This window comes from Centroberyx affinis, unplaced genomic scaffold (genome assembly GCF_046629955.1).
Source record: "Centroberyx affinis isolate AG114_WGS23_722 - 3 ecotype Tasmania unplaced genomic scaffold, CSIRO-AGI_Caff_v1 ptg003526l_1, whole genome shotgun sequence".
Classification (NCBI taxonomy): Eukaryota; Metazoa; Chordata; class Actinopteri; order Beryciformes; family Berycidae; genus Centroberyx; species Centroberyx affinis.
The window spans coordinates 238,013-259,786 of NW_027281470.1; the positions used below are offsets into that span (position 1 = coordinate 238,013).

Consider the following 21,774-nt stretch of genomic DNA (forward strand, 5'->3'; position numbering starts at 1 on the left):
ATGTTTAATCTATGACAGTATGTGTGATCAAGAAAAGCAATAAAAATGGTCAAAACTCCCAAAGTGCCGTTTCATTAGAAGTGGCATGGTGTGGCTTTACTGGATTCCCCAGCTAGACACTCTGATAGCACATAAACAGTAGATGAGAGCATTAATAAACTTTTAGTGAAGCTGACTAATACATTATTCTTATTATTCATATTGAGTGGTGGGCGGTATCTACTCCTGATTATGCATCAGGGAAGCCCATTGCTTGAAACGTGTGAAGTGTTTCTCATATCTGTGGCTCCAGCCCACTCTTCCCCTTTCTAACAGCATCATGTGACTGGCTGCTGGTTTGGTGGAGGGAGTTGCTCTGAGTTTTGTCACCAAGTATTATCTGATACAGGAGGCCAGATAATGATATTCACTGGTTTTCTCCCAATATGACAGACTGATACCTCCATCTGCTGGAGGAAGCAGACACAGCTCCCTCAGTCTCTTTCTCTTCTCTAGTTTGACCATGGAAGTCAATGAAGAAACTGGACTCACTGAAAAGTGCAGCCTGTACTTTCATCTATAGTGATGTTGATGTTGATAGTGTTTCTTAAAACCTGAGGCACCAGAACCAAATGTGTTCCAGGTATTTCACACTGTAGTTTATGGAACAAGTTTAGGAATATTTACTGCTAATTGAGGAAACTTAATTTCCAAAATGACCAATATTAGAAGGAACCAATAGGCCTCCTGGTGAAATTGTGTTCTCTGAATATGAAGCACTAACTTTTTAAAAGTGAGTATGCAGCAAAGTGAGTGTTACACTTCTAACAGCTGTTTATACAAGTGACGTTTTTATGTTGCATTGTCTTAAAAGTTATGTTGGTTTGGTGAAAATAAAAATAAGATGGATGACTGTTCTTAAACGATTAAATTAATAATTTAGCCTGTAGCCTGATTAGATTACTAAATTAATTTAATAAGATGCGCTAGGCCGACTATGTTGATAGAGTCACTGTTGCTGTTTCAATGCATCTTCATGTTTATTCCATGATAGAGATTAATTAATAAGTACAGGTGGGAATGACAAGTAGGCTACATTCATATTTGGCAATAAATAGGCTTCTTTTTCCATCCATTTATTTGAAGTTGATCCGCCATTACTTCCTATCACATCATCCAATGTTTAGAAGTAAATGTCGAACATCATCAAAGTTGTGGAAACCCGGACAACCGTCCAGAACATCAGTCATTCGGCTCTGAGACGGAGAAGGAAACCTACGTGCAAATTCACAGCTCTTCGACGACTTTTTCGACGTTTCCACGGTTTTTTCGACGTTTTCTCAACTTTGGTCCATCAGTTGCTCTTCTTGACGGTTTCTCATGGAGCAGGTGAGGAGACAAATTGTAGGTTAATTTGGGGGGGGGGGGGTTAAAAAAATGTTTATTTTCAAATTGATATCGGCTGTTTATTTTCAAATTGCTCCATGAAGTGTCAGGAAACTGTGAAAGTTCCTGTCGGTTATGTCACTAATGACCAGACTACTGTGTTGTTCCAGACGAGCAGCAGCCGCCATGTTGTGCCCAGACACCTGCTGGACCACAGCTACCGGAGGAGCCACAGCAAGCTGAGAGCCAGGAAGGAGGTTCAACTCTTTCTTACTGTCAGCCACAAAACATGATGCACAAGACAACTGCACTGTCCTGTGTCATATTACATGACCTGACCTCTCTAAATGGATCTTTGTGTTTAAATTGTCTTTACTTTATTTTGAGTTATTTTAATTTATTTAAATGAACTTTGTAAGTAGTCTGTATGTGAAAAGGGCTTATTCTCAATTGTACATATTATTCAGTCTGCTTTGCCATGCCTTGTATTGTGAGGAAGAAGTCATGGTACTGGACAGGTAATAAAAACAATAGAAAGCAGTAGAGTTGTTGTCATTGTTTGTGGTGTTGCTGTTGCTCTCAGGAGAGCGAGGCCCTGCACTCCTCTCCAGCCGCTCCTGTCGGCTCCTCTGGCCCGCAGCAGGCTTCCCCTCGCTCCCTCCCAGCTGAGGAACAGCAGGCTAGGTTAGCTGAGTCAGCCTCATCTTCACAACTGACTGTTTAACATTCTGCTACTATTTTATTACCTTTATTTCATTTGACTTTGCCTATAGTTTGAATTCATCCTTTCCTTTGCCTCTCTTTTAATTTTTACTTTTGTATTCTGTTCTATTGTATGTTTGTTTTACTTTTGTATTTTGTTTTTATTTTTTAAAGCACTGTGTAGACTCTATTTAAGAGAGACTATATAAATAAAGTTTATTATTATTGTTATTATTATTATCATTATCTCTGCTGCGCCCCTGGTCTCCAGGCTGGCTGACCCCAGACCCAGATCTGCTCAGTTCTTCCCACAGCTGGAAGACTCCTCCCCTGACTCATCCCCTGATGATCCACGGCCGCAGCGTAGCAGAGTACCGGCGGCTTTACCGCTCGGTCGTGGATCCCGTGCTGCGCTTCTCCTCCGGCCGGCCTCGGCCCTACAGCCTGCAGCTGGGGCGCAGGATCGAGCGGCGCCTGTGGGAGGCGGTATCCTTTGGTGTGGGAGGAGAGCAGGTGTCCCACATAGAGATAGATGTTAGTGACAAACCTAAATGTTCTCAGCCTTGCAGGAAGAGGGCCAGGCGCTAAACTAGGCTGCTGCACTAGCTCTGGGCATCTGTACATTAGCCTTAGTTTTATATTAAATAGTACAGTCAGGTATGGATTCAATTAAAAGATTCAACTTTATTGATGCCCATGGAGAAATTAGATCTTTGGCAGCAAGAGTAATAGGTGCAAGAGGTTAATGGTTAATAAAAGCCAAATAGAAATATGCATATAAAAGTCAGTAAATTAGGAATATGGGGTAACTAAAAATATATAACTATACAAGTAAACATGATAAAATAATATTACTGATAATAATAATAATATAGTAAAAAAAAGCAGTATAATATAAAATAATAAAACAATACAATCCATTATAGACAGTTGTGTAGCAGGTGACAGTTTAAACATGTTCTCTATGGTATTGAGATCTCCTCCTCACAGGACCGGCTGGCTGCTCACACATGGATTAAGCCTAGTCCTGGACTAACATTTCATTTCCAGTGGAGATCTCCATTGACGTAAAGTTTTTCAGGACTAGGCTTTGTCCGTGTCCGAGCAGCCGGCCCAAAGTGTCATGGGAACTGACCCACCTGGGTTAGGTGACGTGGATAATGAGACAGAGGCTAGAAGCAGCTCATGCTACTGAGCGTTTGATTCCACGCTGTGCTGCAGGTCGGAGGTGACAGATAGTTGAGCTGTTTCACTTTAGGCAGCAGCAGATCGGCCCGCCCACCATTCTGGACAGGAGAGCTCGTCGTCACGGTTACCTCTCTAGGTAGCGATGATGTAGGACCGGTTGGGAATCTTTGGTTCTACTGGTTGTTGCCTCTCCCAAAGGCTCCTGTGCTGCATCCAGGCCTACATTTAAATCTCTTCCACCTCACTTCACCCACTGGCAGTCATGCAGTTTGAATGTGTTGTAGAGCGGTGGTTCTCAACCTCATGAGCCCTTAAAATGAGACGATGCCTGCCTGCGACCCCCAGTCACAGGCTGCAGAGTGATGAACAGTTCATGAGTTTCCCTTTCCAGGTTGTTTCGTTTGATTGGTTGTGAGAGGAGGCATGGAGGCTGAAAACTAATCAGTATTTCACAAGAAAAATTAGAGAAAAATCAGAAAAAATAGACACAATGATAAATTTGTATAGTAGAAATATGTTTTTTTCCTATTCCATTAATCATCTTGCGACCCCACCAAATTATCTCATGATTCCCTGGGGGTCCTGACCTCCAGGTTGAGAACCACTGTTCTATTTGCCAGGTTCCTTTAATTAAATGTATTCAAACAAATGTAGAAACAGCTTCAGACTGGGTCAGAGCACCTCTCTTTTTGTGAAGCTCACAATCCGATAGGTAGTCTAGGGTCCGTCTTGCCCACTCCTCACTATGAATTTCTTCAAGTGCTTGCTGCAACTAACTTGAGCTGTTCCCTATAGTTCTCGGCTTCAATACTGTCACACATTTTCTGTCCAGAGCCAGCTGAGTGGTGAGAACAGCTGGAAATTTGTTTCTGTGTGCAGGATCGAGTTGATTGAGTATCTCCATACTCCAAGGGCAGACAGGAATCATACACTTACCCCAATCAAGTAGTACCTGGAGTCTAGATCAATAACTTCCCTCACTTTTGTGTATATTCCTGAGTGGTGCATCTTCACATTGCACTGCATGCATTTCAAAGGAATGCCCCACATCCGCATCGGTGCCCACAGAAACATACCCTGTCTGAAATAACTGTGGATCAGGTGGTGATCTTGTGGGCTTGCAAGGACTTGGTGGATGAAACCAGTTCTGTGAGAAGTGTTGTCTCAGCTGCCCTGTGCTGTCGTAGAGACACTGGGCAATCCATCCCTAGTCTGCTGGTTTGATCACTCTGCAGAACTGCTTGGGGAGAAAACTGGCCCATTTAACCTCCGGAGGCCTCAGATTAACATATGGTGCATTTTGTAAAGCTCCTTGCCGCTCTTGGGTAAAAGCTGATTTTTGTGGACCAGTAGCAACTGACATTGGTGCTTGTGCAACTGCATGATGATTCACCGGCGATGTTGTGGGAGGAGCTGTAGGTGGATCCACAGTTGTTCTCCGTGGGTCTGCGAGACTAGTCACAATATGGTCATTTTCAATGTGTTGCAGCAAACCAATTGCACCCCTGACTTTCTTGCCACACTGGTCACAACACTCTTCAGCATGGTAGTCTATTAAGTGTTCAGTGAAATCCTCCACATGAACTTCCTTGCTATATAGAGAGCACTTGATTTGCAGTTGATCAGACTCACTAGGCTGATTCCCTGTACTGGTCTGTGGGGCTGGTTCCTTACCCTGACTCACTGTACTGGTTTGTGAGGCTGGTTCCTTATGCTGACTCACTGTACTGGTTTGTGAGGCTGGTTCCTTATGCTGACTCACTGTACTGGTTTGTGGGGCTGTTTCCTTGCGCTGACTCCCTATACTGGTCTGTGGGGCTGGTTCCTTACATTGACTCACTGTACTGGTCTGTGGGGCTGGTTCCTTGCGCTGACTCCCTGTACTGGTCTGTGGGGCTGGTTCCTTGCGCTGAGTCCCTGTACTGGTCTGTGGGGCTGGTTCCTTGCGCTGAGTCCCTGTACTGGTCTGTGGGGCTGGTTCCTTATGCTGACTCACTGTACTGGTCTGTGGGGCTGGTTCCTTATGCTGACTCAGCTAACTGAACAAAAAAAAGTGTTTATTCTTTCTCTAGGTCTGAGAATATTTCCAGTGAAGTTTTTAACTACTTTGTTCATTAATTTAAATTAAAACAACTGAAGCAAAATTAATGGGGAAATGCATCATTTTCCTGTTTTGGAACAGAAAATATTAAAAGAATTAATGCAAAATGATTTATAGCAACAGTAAGCAGTGACCAAAATATCTAGATTTACTTTTTTCATCACATACCTTATGATAACCACATTTGCAAGGAATTATTTTCCCGAAGATGTCAAAGGCACGGGTTTGGCTGTGTAATGGATAGGCATCAATACGTTGCAACACATCCTTCCACTTCTTGCTCCCAGGCTTTTTGTCTGTTGTAAACCGGATTCCTGACCAGTATGAGTCAGGTTTACCATTTTTTGTCATGTCTGCAAATATCAAATATCAGGGTAAATATCAGACAAATCTATAAATTATGTTAATGTTGCTGTAATGGCGGCAGAAGTGCCAACACTAGCACTAGAATAGAACAAGGGCACAAATGATGATGGCACGTTTATCAACCATCAACTAGCTAGTGTTGCCACCTGTTCCGGTTTTCCTTTGTCCTTCTTTAATTGTCTGTTCCGGAAAATGAGTTGCTTTTCCCGGGACACAAAATGTCCTGGCTCGTGACCGTCACTTGTTGGACCACGACCCGCGTTTGAGAAACGAATAGTCTTAAACGTGTTTACGAGTGTTGAATCTTGCTGTTGCCTTTTATGAACACCACTGAGAGAGAGTGAATTTTTACAGTTTTTTTCCCTGTCACATGACTATGTGTTGTCACATGACTGAGATGTTAGCACTGGCTAGGTAATTCATTGGGACTTGTTAGGCATTCCATGGTGATTGTTAGGACTTGATTAGCACTTGTTAGGACTAGTTAGGATTTGATTTGGCAGTCCGATTGCTGGAGGGTGTCCACAAAGATATAAGTTGAAACTCTCCCTACCTGCTCTGGTGTGGAGGCTCAGAGTTCAGTAGAATAGTCTTACTGCTCTCCCAGTTCTCCCAGTCTGACTGCTGCCTTTCTGTTCTTCACACTGACAGAGAGCTGATGGTTCAGTCTAGACCGGTCTGCACTGGAACATAAAGAAAACACAGGGAGGATGATAGAGGTGTTTGTGTGTGTGTGTGTTCTTCTTAACCAATCTTTTCAGAACCAAAAGTAAATTCCAGTAAAGTCTAAAAGAAAAATAAATATTTCTGAGGACAATATTTTTTTCCCATTGCTCTCATTGGAAAATGATCAATTTTATCTTTGTTGTTCATCAAACATTGTCTATTAATCTAGTTTTCCTCATCAATGATTGATTCCCTTCTTCCCTGCATACCTAAATAGGAATAACACAAAATTTTAGATTTCACAAATTGTATTCCAAGACTGGAAATTCAGTTTGCGTTACTTAACATTCACAAATACATGTATGAGGTTCTCAGATAGATTGAGGAAGAATTGTAAACCTGTAAAACGTGGATGGTTTTAAAAATGTGTAAATGAGAGAATACAGCTGAACATCACTGACACCAAAACCAAAAGACAGAAACAAGGTATTTTAATCACAGTTCATAATTAAGTACTACCTGGGAAAAGAAAGCTCTGCGATGGCCGGGAATCGAACCCGGGTCAACTGCTTGGAAGGCAGCTATGCTCACCACTATACCACCATCGCTGAGGAAAAACAGCACTCCTCCTGCAAAGTCAGCAGTTTATGGCAGGAATTCAACTGGAAGAAGAGGAGGCAGGGAAAAGAGGAGGAGAGGAGGGAGGGGAAAGAGGAGGAGGAGAGAGGAGGAGAAGAGGGAGCTACAACAGCAAGCAAACAGAGAAGAGAAGAGAAGAGAAGATCAGTGAAGATCAGTCTTTAACAGTAACAGTTCTACTGATTTTATACACTGTGCTTCCAAACCAAACTGAAATAAAACCACTTCAGACTGCTCAGACAACACAAGGTAAAATATCAGCTCATTAACTCAGATCAATAAAGTCGGCCAACTTTCCTTTGTGACCCAGGAACTGATGTTCATGCAGCCATTTTGTCTGCAGTCTCAGTAGTGGAGGACGTGACAGAAGTCTCAAAGTAAATTACAGAAGTCTTAAAGTAAATTACATGTTTGCATATGTGACCTGCAGCAGCCAATCAGAAGCTTCTCCATAATCTGTTGAGTGGGCTCTTTGTAGACAATTGTTTCTACAAAGCTCTCCATCAGTTTGACAGAGGTAAACCAGTAGAGTCTGTCGTTGTCAGCTGGATTCAAACCTGCGCGGGGAAACCCCAATGGATTTCTAGTCCATCACCTTAACCACTCAGCCACAACAACTCACATAACAAGATGTTGCCATTTGCCAAGTTGCTGCTATTTAAACACCCTGACTATATTTGTAGAGGAGTTAAACTACCAATAAAGACGAAGACTAATAGTTCCTGACTGAACTTATTTGTACTTTAGTTACATGCAACATGGGAAAGAAACACCTGGCATGAGCCAATCAGTGCTTAGTGATATTTCAAGCACCTTTACAATTTCTGTAGATGAGTTGCCATTAGCTAATGCCAAATTTGCCTAATTGTTCAAAAATAAGATATAACTTCATTCTCATAAGTCCAATAACAAGAAGCACTTGAGCAGCCTAACGTCCCCTCATTTCTCCTCATTAGTATGTAAATTTTATAAGTAAGTACTACCTGGGAAAAGAAAGCTCTGCGATGGCCGGGAATCGAACCCGGGTCAACTGCTTGGAAGGCAGCTATGCTCACCACTATACCACCATCGCTGAGAAAAACAGCACTCCTGCTGCATAGTCAGCAGTTTATGTCAGGAATTCAACTGGAAGAGGAGGAGGGAAAAGAGGAGGAAAGGAGGAGGGAGGGAAAAGAGGAGGAGAGGACAAGTGAGGAGGAGGAGGAGGAGGAGGTATAGCATCAAGCATACAGAGAAAGGAGAAAAGGTGGAAGGCCTACCATGGAGGGCCAAGAGTCTGCAGGTATTCACTAAACCAGGTGATTAACCTAGTTCCTCTCTGGTTGAAGTTGTGCTAATCAGTGAAATCAACTGGTGCAGTGATTGGTTGCACACTCTTGGCCCTCCATGACACATGGTTGCCCATCGCTGATTTACAAAGCTCTGTGTTGGTCCAGTAGAGTCGGCTGTTTCCCACCACAATGAAAACAGTCAATGGATTTTTAGTCCATCGCCTTAACCACTCGGCCACGACAACAGACATTACTGATAATACTGACGCATAGAAATGAAACTTGGGAGATTTTACCAGTGTTGCTCTATATTCCATTGGTTTCAAATCACTAAAACTTGTTTAGCCTCTGTAGTGGAATTAGGCTCAGAAAGCCCTCAAGTCACCATTTGCAAATTCAGTTATTTGAAGCTCTATAACTATTTGAACAGCCCAGTGTTGTCAGCAGGATTTAAACCTATGAGGGACGCAACAGATTTTTAGTCCATTGCACTAACCTCTCAACCATCAACTCAACATACTATTGTGCTTTGAGTTTATCAGCATTTTAACTCCTCTACAAACATGAAGGTGCTCAAATTTGATGAAGAATTGCAAATGTATCTCTTCAATATGATCCTTCTGAGTTGTCGTGGATGAGTGGTTAAGGCTGACTTGACTGTATTGATCCAACAGAGAGCTTTGTAGAGCTTCCAAACATTTATACAACACCTCTAACATGATTGATAGAGCCGAACTTTACTGACACCAAAAACAAGAGACAGAAATCTCAGTTCATAAGTAAGCACTAGCTGGGAAGGCCATGTATTGGCCAGGAATCAAACCCGGGTCAACTGCTGGGAAGGCAGCTATGCTCACCACTATACCACCATCACTGAGTAAAAACAGCACTCCTCCTGCAAAGTCAGCAGTTTATGGCAGGAATTCAACTGGAAAAGGGCCTACTTTTGATTCTCACCTCATATACTTGCAAATGAAAGCATCCACTTGTCAGCAGGATCAAACCAACACAGATAAAGTCTCATCAATTTCTAGTTAATCTCTTTAACCGCTCCTGAGACAACACATGAGGTAAAATATCAACTCCTGAACTCAGAGACAACAGATCCATACAGTCGTCCAACTTTCCTTTGTGACCCAGAAACTTATGTTCATGCAGCCATGTTGTCTGCAGTCTCAGTGGAGGAAGTGACAGAAGATTTTTAACACATCTCAAGTCTCCATCAAGTGTTTTCTCACTAGGAAGTATAGTCATTGTTGGTACAATGAGTTTCCTGAAATGTAGTAAAGAGCATTTCAAGATGATCAACTGGTATAAATCAGAAAGAAAGAAACCCCAAACAGATTTCTAATCCATAGCCTTAACCACTAATCTCTATGTACAAAAATAAAGTCATTTGGATGACAGTTATGCAAATGCCAGTCAAACACAAAGGTTCGGAGCTGCTGAGAGAACTGTGTCAAGTCATCAGAGTTAGAAAGTCCATTTACTTTGGTATTGTGTGTTTAGGACAGAGGGAAGGTCTACAGAGAACGATGCATCATTGTCGACAAGATTCGAATCTGCGTGGGGAAACTCCAATGGATTTCTAGTCCATCGCCTTCACCACTCGGCCACAACAACTCTCTATGCAATTGTACACATGCAGCATCTATCTGCAGTCAGTATCCACCATGGGAGACAGACTGGAGTTATCCTTCATGTGTTACACATAGCAATAATCCTATAAAGAAGATAAAAGGTTTCAGTTCAGTTTTGTTATTCGTGGCATGGCATGTTATTCTGACAGCACAGTTTTTGTGGCACAGATAATGATTTATTCTGCTTGTTGATTCTTTCCTTGACATTCTCTTTCCCAGAACTTTATGGAAAAGGTATTTTCTCAATGGAAGAAAACTTCATTTCTTGTTTTACCTGCCATGAACCTTACAGGTCCTTCATAGCAACCCTTCTGCATGTTGTCTCACATTGCTTCTGACTGTTTCAAAGTTACAACTGTTAAATATGAAAAACTGTAAACTGTACATCAAAGCTTGTCTATAGAATATTGGCTGTTACATATACAGTAATTGATATAGCTTCCTCTTCTTGGATAGGGAATCAAGCAAAGGTTGAAACATGCAGTGTTTCACTAGGAGACGACACAATGCTCTCACCACCTGCAGCCAAAATCAGAAGAATGCAGTGGGCACAAGGTGACATGATCCACATGCTTATAGCCTAAAACACAACAACTCTCTCATGAATGAGCTGTGGGACTGAACACAGTCTGTACTGTTCACCTCACAAACCACTTGTTCACACAAAGTGAATTCTCCATAAGAGGGAGGTATTTCTGTCAATAGAGGCCTGTCAAGGAAGAGTTAAAAACCATTGGTTACCCTTGGTTACATGTTGTAGTGACAAAAAAGTAGCGATTGTCATAAACAGTAAATAGTTCATCCTCCCAGAACCTTTTCAGCCAGGAAAGTCATGATATGACAAACCTTCCAGTGCAGAGAACCTTCTCATATTCTTTCGTTTGTTGTCACTCCTCTGCAACATGGAGGCATTTCCTACAGTTACCGCTGGTAGCGAATAGGGCTGGGCAATATATCGATATTATATCGATACCGTGATATGAGACTAGATATCGTCTTAGATTTTGGATATCGCAATATCGTGATATGGCATAAGTGTGGTCTTTTCCTGGTTTTAAAGGCTGCATTACAGTAAAGTGATGTCATTTTCTGAACTTACCAGACTGTTCTAGCTGTTCTATTATTTGCCTTTACCCACTTAGTCATTATATCCACATTACTGATGATTATTTATCAAAAATCTCATTGTGTAAATATTTTGTGAAAGCACCAATAGTTCAGTACAATATTGTCACAATATTGATATCGAGGTATTTGGTCAAAAATATTGTGATATTTGATTTTGTCCATATCGCCCAGCCCTACTTACAACTGAACATTTAGCCCACTTCGGAGAAAATACCGAGATATATATTGTGTATCGTCATTCAGCCTAAAAGTACCAAGATATGATTTTTGGTCCATATCGCCCAGCCCTAGTAGCAAACACACATTACACAGAAAAACTGCACAGGTCTTCAGTCACACGTTGTCGGCAGGACTCAAACCTGCGCGGGGAAACCCCAATGGATTTCTAATCCATCGCCTTAACCACTCGGCCACGACAACTCACATCACTAAGATTTACTCATAGAGCAGAAACGTGGTATTTGCCATACTTGCTCATATTTAAACACCTTGATATTTGTAAAGGAGTTAAACTACTGATAAACACAAAGCACAAGAGTGTTTCATCATGACAGGTGAATGGACAGAGAAGTGACTAAAGAGTTCATGTTCAGAGCATGACAGAAGATTAATGACAGAAGATTTTTTAAATCATCTCAAGTCTCCATCAAGTGTTTTCTCACTAGGAAGTATAATCATTGTTGGTACAGTGAGTTTCCAGAAATGAAGTAAAGAACATTTAAGATAATCAACTGGTCCAAATCAGAAAGAAACCCTGAATAACAGTCACTGACTGAAGGTCAAATTTTTACTAACTTTTATTTACCACTACATCACTGCGAAATGACTGGTTGTAATTTTGGGTGGTCGCAAGATGATTTATGGGATAGGAAAAAATATATATTTCTACTATACAAATGTATCTATTTTTAATATAATGTCATTTTTGCTTTTTTGCTTTAGAAAAACTGAATACTTTTCAGCCTCTTGGCCTCCTTTGGTAATTAATCAAATGAAACAACCTGAAAAGTGAAAATCATTCTTTGGTTGAACTGTTCACCACTCTGCATATGCAGCCAGTGAGTACTTTGTTTTAAGGGGTCACAAGCTAAAAAAGCTGAGAACCACTGCTCTAAGCTGTGTGCATCTCTGCAGGATAGTTTGGTGACCTGCGTGTAATAATTTCTCACACTGACCAACTTATTATTTCTTCTCAGTCATCATCGTTGTTCTTCTTTGTCCCCAGAGCTTGAGTCCATATGAGCAGGTTTGGAGGTCTTGGTGGTAAATGATATTAGATGCAGGAACTTTGCCACAACTTAGACACAACATAATGAATATTGCTGCTTCTACAGTAGCTTCACACTGTTGACTGTGGTGGAACTTACAACTTTCTACAATAAAACTATACAGTCAGTACATGATTTTAGATATCATTGTAGATATTGTTTATTGAAAGAAAAAGACAAAGGGTTTGGAGGAATTTGATGGAAATGGATGTGTGTGAGCACAGGTGTCGGTGGGCTCAGTTTTTTCACTTGAAGAATTTGGAGCCCTTGCTGGATTTGGCCTCCAGCTTCTTCTCCTTCTTTTCCTCCTTCTCCTCTTTGCGGGCCGGGGCACCCAAGAGTTTGCGCAGCCAGCTACGCTTCTTGGACTTTTCCTTTCCAGAAAACTCAGAGACGTCCCTGTGCAGATCAGCAATCTTCTCCATGATGCTTCTCTCTGTCTCGGCCCACTCTCTCTCTTTCTCCTCCAGGACCATCTGGCTCTCATCTTTGGCCCTGGGGAGTTCGGTCTTCTCCTCCTGCCACTGGAGGAGCTGTTTGTCCAGGAGCTGCTCAGACTTCTTCAGGGCGGCCGCGATGCTGTTTTCTGCAGCACTTCCCTCCTGCTGAGCCTTCTGGGCCTTCTCGCTCTCCTTTCGCAGAGTTTCACGGAGCTCCTCTGCCTTGCAGACAGCCTGCTTCTCCCTGATGTCCTGCTCCAGTAGCTGGGCCTGCAGGCTGAGGATGGCTGCCTCACTTTTCGCTGCAGCCTGGGCGCTGAGCTTCTTCTCTGCGCTGAGCTTTTCTTTTAGCTCCTCCATTGTGTGCTGAACAGCCTCCTTCTCTGCCTCAAAGGCTTTGATCTGAGCAGCCTGCTGCTCAGCATCACTCTGGGCTCTATGTAGCTGGAGCTGGAGCTCAGAAATCGCCATCTTTGCAGCCTGGGTCTTCTGGCAGAGAGCTTCCTTCTCTGCCTCCAAGGCTTTGATCTTAACTGCGTCGTCTTCAGCTTTCTTCAGCTCAGGAACCTTGTTCCCTGCAGCCTGGGCAGTCCAGGTCCTGTTGCCGAAGGTCTTCTTAGCCCCAGAGACGTCCAGCCGGATGGCCTGTTGCAGGAGTGTCATCTGCACATTCTGGATCTGCAGACCGACTTGTTTGATGTCGTCTGCAGCCTTCTCTGTTGCACCGGCACTCAGTCGGATGGCCTTCTGGAACAGCTTGTTCTGCTCCTCATGCAACCCGAGAAACAGCTTCACGATCTTTTCCTCCTGGGCCTTGGCCTGGGCCAGTGCCTCTTCCTGGGCCCCAGGAAGCCTGAGATGTTCTGCTGCTTTCATATCCATCTGATGTGCTTGGCTGTTCAATTTCTCCTCCTCCTTCCCGTGGAGCTGGGTCAGGACCCCAGTACTCCTCTCCATAGGGGGCTCCAGGTAGGCTCTCCGCCCGGATGTTCTGTGGGCGGGGCTTACCTGGGCCTCCAGCTCTGTCTGCTTGAACTCCATGTCTTCTTTCCACTTGGCTCTTTGAGGTTTTCCTCTCTGTGTTGCTTCCATCGCACCAAACACAAGAATGGAGTTTGAACACTGACACTGCTAGACACTGCTTTCACTGAATCATTGTGGCATCACATTGGATGAGGTCAGTGAGATTCCAAGTTCCCCCTGACTGATGCCCACAAAGATTGTATGTGTTTTGAATGACAAAAAAGTGAAAAAAAAGTGTAATGTGATTTAAGATAATACCAGTTAGTAGTGGGTGTTTAGAAAAACTGTTTTGGTTACAGCTGTCTCCATTTGATATGTTAGCAGAATAGAGACTGAAGTTGGTACGGTTCAGGAAGAGAATTTACTGTAAAAAATTTGTTTAGATGCATTTTTATTCAGTTAGGGATTATTTTGACACTTAACATAACACCAGTGTAAATGGCAATTGATAAGGAAAATAGGTGTATTTTGGAGAATAAGGTTTTCTGTGGTCAGGGTAACTGTGGAAGAAAGTGTCAGAATAAACATTGTGCTTGAGCTGTTCACACTAATGACTTCAGTGTGTGTTTCCTTGTTGCTCCACAGCCTGTTCCACACTCTCATTATGATAATGAATATTGATAATGACTTTTTATTTATAGAGCACCTTTCATACAAGGACAGTAGCTCAAAGTACTTTACAGGATGGCAAAAGAAAAACAGATAAAACTGACATAGTATCCAGTCAATGTATTGAGGAAAAAAAAAAGAGAGAACAGGATGTACAGAGAAATCACATCGAAGAAACAATAAAATTGGCAAAGCAAAAAGTAGACAGTATTACTATTTGTAAGCTAAGGTATCAACAGGACATCTGACGAAAATGTATTTCCAGTGTTTAATTATACTTCAAATTAATGCCATCTACATGTATATAAATATTTGCCATATTTCAGTGTATTTTCAAGCATTTCTCTAAATATTTTCTGAAATATACAGTATGTATATTTCAGAATATATCCATCCATTCACATGTTCATGCATTTACACGTTAGAGGATGTCGCTACTTTGACAATTGTCCTTATACGTCTGTGCAACAAATGCCTAACAGGTAAATGGAATAAGAATCGGCAAATACACTCAAGAATGGTTCGCCTAGCTTGCCAAGACCCTAAAGACATTTTCCGTGTCCTAATTTAGAATTTGTCCTTATTTACAAATAGTTACTGTATATGTTCTCAAATAGGGAAGGGCTTCATAAATTAAGAAGTGAATTTAATTCTGAAAAACATTGCGTTCGTACCATGCAAAAGAGTGTGTGCATTTCAACTCATGCAGTGAATCTATTGCTTAGATGTAGAAATCAAACAAAGTACAAATCTAAATTAGTTGAAGAAGTCCAAAAAAATATTTTTAGAGATATGAGATGTACAAAATAGTGTAAAATGTAACATACTACATAGGTGGTAGTGGACGAAAGGAATTGTGAAGTGGCTGCTGTATGAATCTGTTTTAATAATTACTGAGTGTGTTTGACAATTTGTACACTACCAGTCAAAAGTCTGGACACACCACATTTCTCTATATTTTTACCATTTGCCGCATTTTAGAATAATAGTAAAGACATCAAAACTACAAAATAACACAAATGGAATTATGCAGTGACCAAAAAAGTGTTAAACAAATCAAAAGTATCTTATATTTTTGATTCTTTAAAGTAGCCGCCCTTTGATTTGATGGAAAGGCAAAGGCTTTGGAAAGAAATTCATACAGAGGCATCAACTTCACTATTTATATTTGTCTAAGAAAGAAATTTCAAGCATTTAAGCATAAAGAGATTAACTAGAAGTTGATGAGAGTTTGTCTGTGTTGGTTTGATCCTGCTGACAACAAGGGGATGCTTTCATTTGCAAGTATATGAGGTGAGAATCAAAAGTAGGCTTGTCCTCTACACACAGGGCTTTAAAATACTTCTCTTCTTTTCTGTTTGCTTGCTGTTGTACCTCCCCTTCTCCTCCTCTCTTCTCGTCTCCTCCTCTTTCCCCTCCCTCCTCTTTCCCCTCCTCCTCCTCCTCCTATTTTCTCTGCCTCCTCCTCCTCTTCCAGTTGAATTCCTGACATAAACTGCTGACTGTGCAGCAGCAGTGCTGTTTTTCCCCAGCGATGGTGGTATAGTGGTGAGCATAGCTGCCTTCCAAGCAGTTGACCCGGGTTCGATTCCCGGCCATCGCAGAATTCTCTTTTCCCAGGAAGTACTTACTTATTAACTGTGACTAAAATACCATGTTAGAGATAGCTGGCTGTATCAGTCTGGTTAGAGGTTCAGCAAAACGTTTGTAGTAATGTAATGCAAACTTGATTTCTAGTCTTGGAATACATTTTTTGAACTCTAAAATTCAGTGTAATTTCCATTTAAAGGATAATTCTGGTTATTTTCAAAATGGACCTTTTTTTTCCCTAATTTTTGCCATCATGACGATTGATTGTGTTTTTTCAATGTAGAGCATGCATAACTCCAGGTCCTGTAATCCCTGTCTGCAAAGCCAGCCTTCAATGTCTGATTATCCGTTGAGTGAAACTTGCAGTGTTCGATATTAGTCTGCGAAGGTCTACAAAGGCTGTTTTACACCTTAGTAAATTCATACTTCGTTGTCGGCAGGATTTGAACCTGCGCGGGGAAACCCCAATAGATTTCTAGTCTATCGCCTTAACCACTCGGCCACGACAACTCACACTACCGAGCTCACTGAGAACACCTTGACCTTGTAGAGGAGTTAAACTACTACTGTAATAAGCTCAAAGTACACAGTAAATGTACACATAAATTCTCTGAAAGTGAGGACGGTGTTACTCTCTGTTCTAGGTGTTTTATGGTCTCAGTAGAGGCCTGTCATGGAGGAGTTAAGAGTGGTTACCAGGACATCCAGCCATGTTGGAGGAGTGACAAAAAAGTGAAGACTGTAATGTAAAGAGCTGTTCCTCCCTCAATGTTTTCAGCCTTTTACATTATAATTTAAGAAACATTTAAGTGCAGAGAATTTGAACATTTTCTTGTCCTGTCTAGGGACAAACAAAGACGACAGAATCTGCTTTTGTTGTCACTCCACCAACAGAAGCATTTCCTACAGTTAGCAGTTAGTTACAGTTAGTTACTCTCCAAACATTCCATGTGAAACCTCAATGGATTTCTTCTCCATTGCCTTCACTCAGCCACAACACCGACACAGAAATTAAACTTGGAGTTGAGTGTTGTTAACCCTCTTTCTGGATTATAAATGTTACGAGTGTTGGTCTATATTCCATTGGTAGTTTAGCCTCAGTAGTAGAATGAGGACACAAAGCCCTCAAACCACCATTTGAGATTTTATAAAGTCATTTGAAGCTCTATAACCACTTAAACAGCCCAGCGTTGTCAGCAGGATTTAAACCTATGAGGGACACAATAGCTTTTTACTCACACTAACCTCTCAACCACCAACCCACAGCATAAAATGAGCCTCAGAACTTATTTGTAAGTCAACATTCTTTTTGGGAAAGAGACACCTGGCATGAGCCAATCCATGCTTAGTGATATTTCAAACAAAACCCAGAGATCCTCAACAGTAAAGTCTACTAACTAAATAAACACTTCTGAGGACATTATTTTTGCCATTGCTTGAAAAAGAAAATGCTAAATATAGGGTTAGGGCTCTGTGTTTTGTTCAAGGTCAAATCCAGAGTCTGAGCTGAGACAAGACTTCTACAACACTTCCAAACAGACTTAAGACTGGTTTATGCTGAGTTCTGAGAGGGTTTCAGACGTGGTCTGAAGTTTGGACAGGGCTTCTGTTTGGGGGGGGCGATGCAGTTTGAAAATGTGACCCCCTCCAGTTCGCCTACCAGCCCGGACTTGTAGTTGAGGACGCCATCATTTACCTGCTAAACCGCGTCTACGCCCACCTGGACAAACCGGCGAGCACTGTGAGGATCATGTTTTTTGACTTCTCCAGTGCTTTCAACACCATCCGGCCGGCTCTACTGGGTGAGAAGCTGACAGCGATGCAGGTGGATGCCCCCCTCGTGTCCTGGATTGTCAACTACCTGACTGGCAGACCACAGTATGTGCGCTTGCAACACTGTGTGTCGGACAGGGTGGTCAGCAACACTGGGGCCCCGCAGGGGACAGTCCTGTCTCCCTTCCTCTTCACCCTCTACACCATGGACTTCAACTACCACACAGAGTCCTGCCATCTTCAGAAGTTCTCTGATGACTCTGCTATAGTTGGATGTATCAGCAAGGGTGAGGAGGCTGAGTATAGGGCTGTGTTGGGAAACTTTGTCACATGGTGTGAGCAGAACCATCTGCAGCTCAACGTGGCAAAGACAAAGGAGCTGGTTGTGGATCTGAGGAGGGCCAAGGCACCGGTGACCCCTGTTTCCATCGAGGGGGTCAGTGTGGACATTGTGGAGGACTACGAGTACCTGGGAGTGTACATTGATAATAAACTGAACTGGGCTAAGAACACTGAAGCTCTCTACAAGAAGGGCCAGAGCCGTCTCTACTTTTTGAGGAGGCTGAGGTCCTTCAAAATCTGCCGGACAATGCTGAGGATGTTTTATGAGTCTGTGGTGGCCAGTGCTCTCCTGTTTGCTGTTGTGTGCTGGGGCAGCAGGTTGAGGGCAGCAGACGCAAACAGACTCAACAAACTGATCCGCAAGGCCAGTGACATTGTGGGGGTGGAGCTGGACTCTCTGGTGGCAGTGTCACAGAGGAGGATGCTGTCCAAGTTACATGGCATCTTGGACAATGTCTCCCACCCACTCCATGACGTGCTGGTCAAGCACAGGAGCACATTCAGTGCAAGACTCATTCCACCGAGATGCACCACAGAGCATCACAGGAACTCATTCCTGCCTGTGGCCATCAAACTTTTCAACTCCTCCCTCAGAGTGTCAGACACCCTGAGTCAATAGACTGGCTCTTGAACTTATTTCACCCTGTCAGCAGTTTATAACCCATAACTTATAACTTATATTTAACTGTGCAATACCGATTTTTTTTGTGCAATAATTCAACTCTGCAATAATTATTTAATTATTTAATTATTTAATTATTTGCACTGGTGTATATATTGGAGTATGATGCACATATTGTACATAATTCTTACTTTCTTATTTCTATTTTTCTTATGCTTATATATATTCTCTTCTACAATGTGAGCAACTGCAATGTAACCCAATTTCCTCTCGGGGATCAATAAAGTATTTCTGATTCTGATTCTGATTTTGAAACAGAAACCTCTGCCCATCTCTGCACACAATTGGCCTGATGTAATGAGGTGTGAAGGGGGCTGGGAATGGATTTCAGTCTGTACCTTCTCCTCAGAACAACTTCTGGTAAGCTGCTGTGTAGACCAGGTGAAGCTGTGTGTTTGAGATACGTCTACAAAGTTCTCCTTTGTCCATGTCGGCTGTTTCGAATCTGTGCGGGGAAACCCCAATGGATTTCTTGTTCATCGCCTTAACCACTCGGCCATGACAACTCATACTATAAAGATTTACACATAGAAGAGAAACCTGACATCTGTCAACCCATACTTGTTGATATTTAAACAGCTTGACTATATTTGTAGAAGAGTTAAACTACTGATAAACATAAAGCACAATAGTGTAAAATCATGACAGCTGAATGGACAGATTTGTTGTTCATCAAACACTGTCTATTAATCTAGTTTTCTTCATCAATGATTGGTTCCCTACTTCCCTGCATACCTAAATAGGAATAACACTGAATTTTAGTGTTCAAAAATTGTATTCCAAGACTGGAAATTCAGTTACTTAACTTGCGTTACTTAACATTCACAAATACATGTATGAGGTTCCTAGGTTGATTTGGAAAGAACAAATGTAAATCTAAACCTGCAGAAAGTAGATGGTTTTAAGAACTTGTAAATGAGAGAATGATCTGAGAATGAATTAGTAGGCTACACGTCTAACGTGATTGATGAAGCTGAACATCACTGACACCAAAACCAAGAGACAGAAACAAGGTATTTTAATCACAGTTCATAATTAAGTACTACCTGGGAAAAGAAAGCTCTGCGATGGCCGGGAATCGAACCCGGGTCAACTGCTTGGAAGGCAGCTATGCTCACCACTATACCACCATCGCTGAGGAAAAACAGCACTCCTGCTGCACAGTCAGCAGTTTCTGTCAGGAATTCAACTGGAAGACGAGGAGGAGGGAAAAGAGGAGGGAGGTGAAAGAGGAGGAGGAGGAGAAGGGGGAGGTACAACAGCAAGCAAAAAGAGAAGAGAAGAGAAGAGAAGAGAAGAGAAGAGAAGAGAAGAGAAGAGAAGAGAAGAGAAGAGAAGAGAAGATCAGATCAGATCAGATCAGATCAGATCAGATCAGTCTTTAACAGTAACAGTACTAGTAGTACTATTAGTAACAGTACTACTGATTTTATACACTGTGCTTCCAAAACAAACTGAAATCAAACCACTTCAGAGTAGAGACTGAAGAGCTTTCTGGGATCAAACAGGTCAAACTAACATCTCATATGTCTTCATGTAGTGGAGTTATTTTACAGCCCTGTGTGTATTTGTGTATTCAACATCAGTACAGAGATATCTGCTCAGACAACACAAGGTAAAATATCAAATCATTAACTCAGATCAATGAAGTCGTCCAACTTTCCTTTGTGATCCAGGAACTGATGTTCATGCAGCCATGTTGTCTGCAGTCTCAGTAGTGGAGGAAATGACAGTCTCAAGTCTCAAAGTAAATTACATGTTTGGATATGTGACCTGCTGCAGCCAATCAAAAGCTTCTCTGTGGTCTGTTCAGTGGGCTCTAGACAATTGTTTCTACAAAGCTCTCTGTGAGTTCAATAGAGCCAAGCCAGTAGAGCTAGTCGTTGTCAGCCCAATGCACTTTCTTTGTTTCTTCTTCTTTGTTTTTCAATTTCTTTGTTTCAGTTCAGTTTCGTAGAAGGACACAACCCTTGATGTGCTGAGTAAGCTGGGATTTTCTTTACATTATCATGGGAAATAGGTTACAAAGTCAGAAAGACCTATTTTGCTGTAACTCCTCCAACATGGAGGCATTTCCCACTGGTAACCAATCACTACACACGCCTTCATACAGCATTTCTGATTGATGATTACTGCATGAAAACTGTCAGAACCTGTGCGGGGAACATGGCGTCATTTACACTAAGGATGCTGGGGACAAGTCCTCATCACTTTTTGGAATGTTTGGTTCTGTGTCCACCACTTTTTAAACCTCCTTTAAGGGATGCAATCAGCCGCGCCACAAATATCCTCTCAACAATGAGGATGTGAATGAACAAATGTGAATGAATAAAATTTACCAGTCTTAAATTATCAAACATTCTCTGGTGGCGAGTCCCTCATTGGTAATGACTCTCCAAACAGGCCTCTATTGAGAACCAGCAGATCTCCAGGCTGCATGTCAACGTGGTCACTGTCCTTGTTTGGTCTCCTACAGGACTTGTCTTCTTCAACAGAAAACCTCTTGGAGATGCCGGGGATTGAACCCGGGGCTCGAACCCGGGGCTCCACTCCACTGAGCTACATCCCCCTGCTGGCCACACCAGGAACACATTAGAGACACTTGGTGAACAATGAATGAGGAAATGTTAGTTATACAATTAAAATGTTTGGCCAAAACATAATTTCATATTCAAATTTCCTTCAGGGTAAAAGTTGGTACCTCCTCTTTCCCTGATGAAGGCTGCATTAACCAGTCTGACAGAAACAGCAGCAGGTAAACTGAACTGTCTGTTGCTGCAGGTCAAGGTTCATTCACTAAAACCAAGGAGACTTATCTGAAATCTCTCCTGTAATGTAATGTAATCTCGCCTCCTTTCCTCCACTATCACCTCCTTTCCCTTCCTCCATCACCTCCTCCTTTTCTTTCCTAAGAGGGACATGTCACCATGTTGGAGGAGGAAAGACTGTCTCGTCTTTCTGCCTGATCTTTCTCACCTTTC

The 21,774-nt window shown here is 42.2% G+C and overlaps 7 non-coding genes across 7 annotated transcripts; 1 reads left to right on the plus strand and 6 right to left on the minus strand.

Annotated features, from left to right (window-relative positions):
• Positions 1-6,924: 6,924 nt before the first annotated feature.
• On the minus strand, positions 6,925-6,996 carry trnag-ucc (transfer RNA glycine (anticodon UCC)). The gene has a single exon. It is a non-coding gene; the product is annotated as a tRNA-Gly (tRNA).
• Positions 6,997-7,563: 567 nt separating this feature from the next.
• On the minus strand, positions 7,564-7,645 carry trnas-aga (transfer RNA serine (anticodon AGA)). The gene has a single exon. It is a non-coding gene; the product is annotated as a tRNA-Ser (tRNA).
• Positions 7,646-8,027: 382 nt separating this feature from the next.
• Positions 8,028-8,099, minus strand: trnag-ucc (transfer RNA glycine (anticodon UCC)). Its single transcript has one exon. It is a non-coding gene; the product is annotated as a tRNA-Gly (tRNA).
• A 3,305-nt stretch (positions 8,100-11,404) lies between these two features.
• trnas-aga (transfer RNA serine (anticodon AGA)) lies at positions 11,405-11,486 on the minus strand. The gene has a single exon. It is a non-coding gene; the product is annotated as a tRNA-Ser (tRNA).
• Positions 11,487-15,937: 4,451 nt separating this feature from the next.
• Positions 15,938-16,009, plus strand: trnag-ucc (transfer RNA glycine (anticodon UCC)). The gene has a single exon. It is a non-coding gene; the product is annotated as a tRNA-Gly (tRNA).
• Positions 16,010-16,424: 415 nt separating this feature from the next.
• On the minus strand, positions 16,425-16,506 carry trnas-aga (transfer RNA serine (anticodon AGA)). The gene has a single exon. It is a non-coding gene; the product is annotated as a tRNA-Ser (tRNA).
• A 3,350-nt stretch (positions 16,507-19,856) lies between these two features.
• trnag-ucc (transfer RNA glycine (anticodon UCC)) lies at positions 19,857-19,928 on the minus strand. Its single transcript has one exon. It is a non-coding gene; the product is annotated as a tRNA-Gly (tRNA).
• Between the last annotated feature and the right edge of the window lie 1,846 nt (positions 19,929-21,774).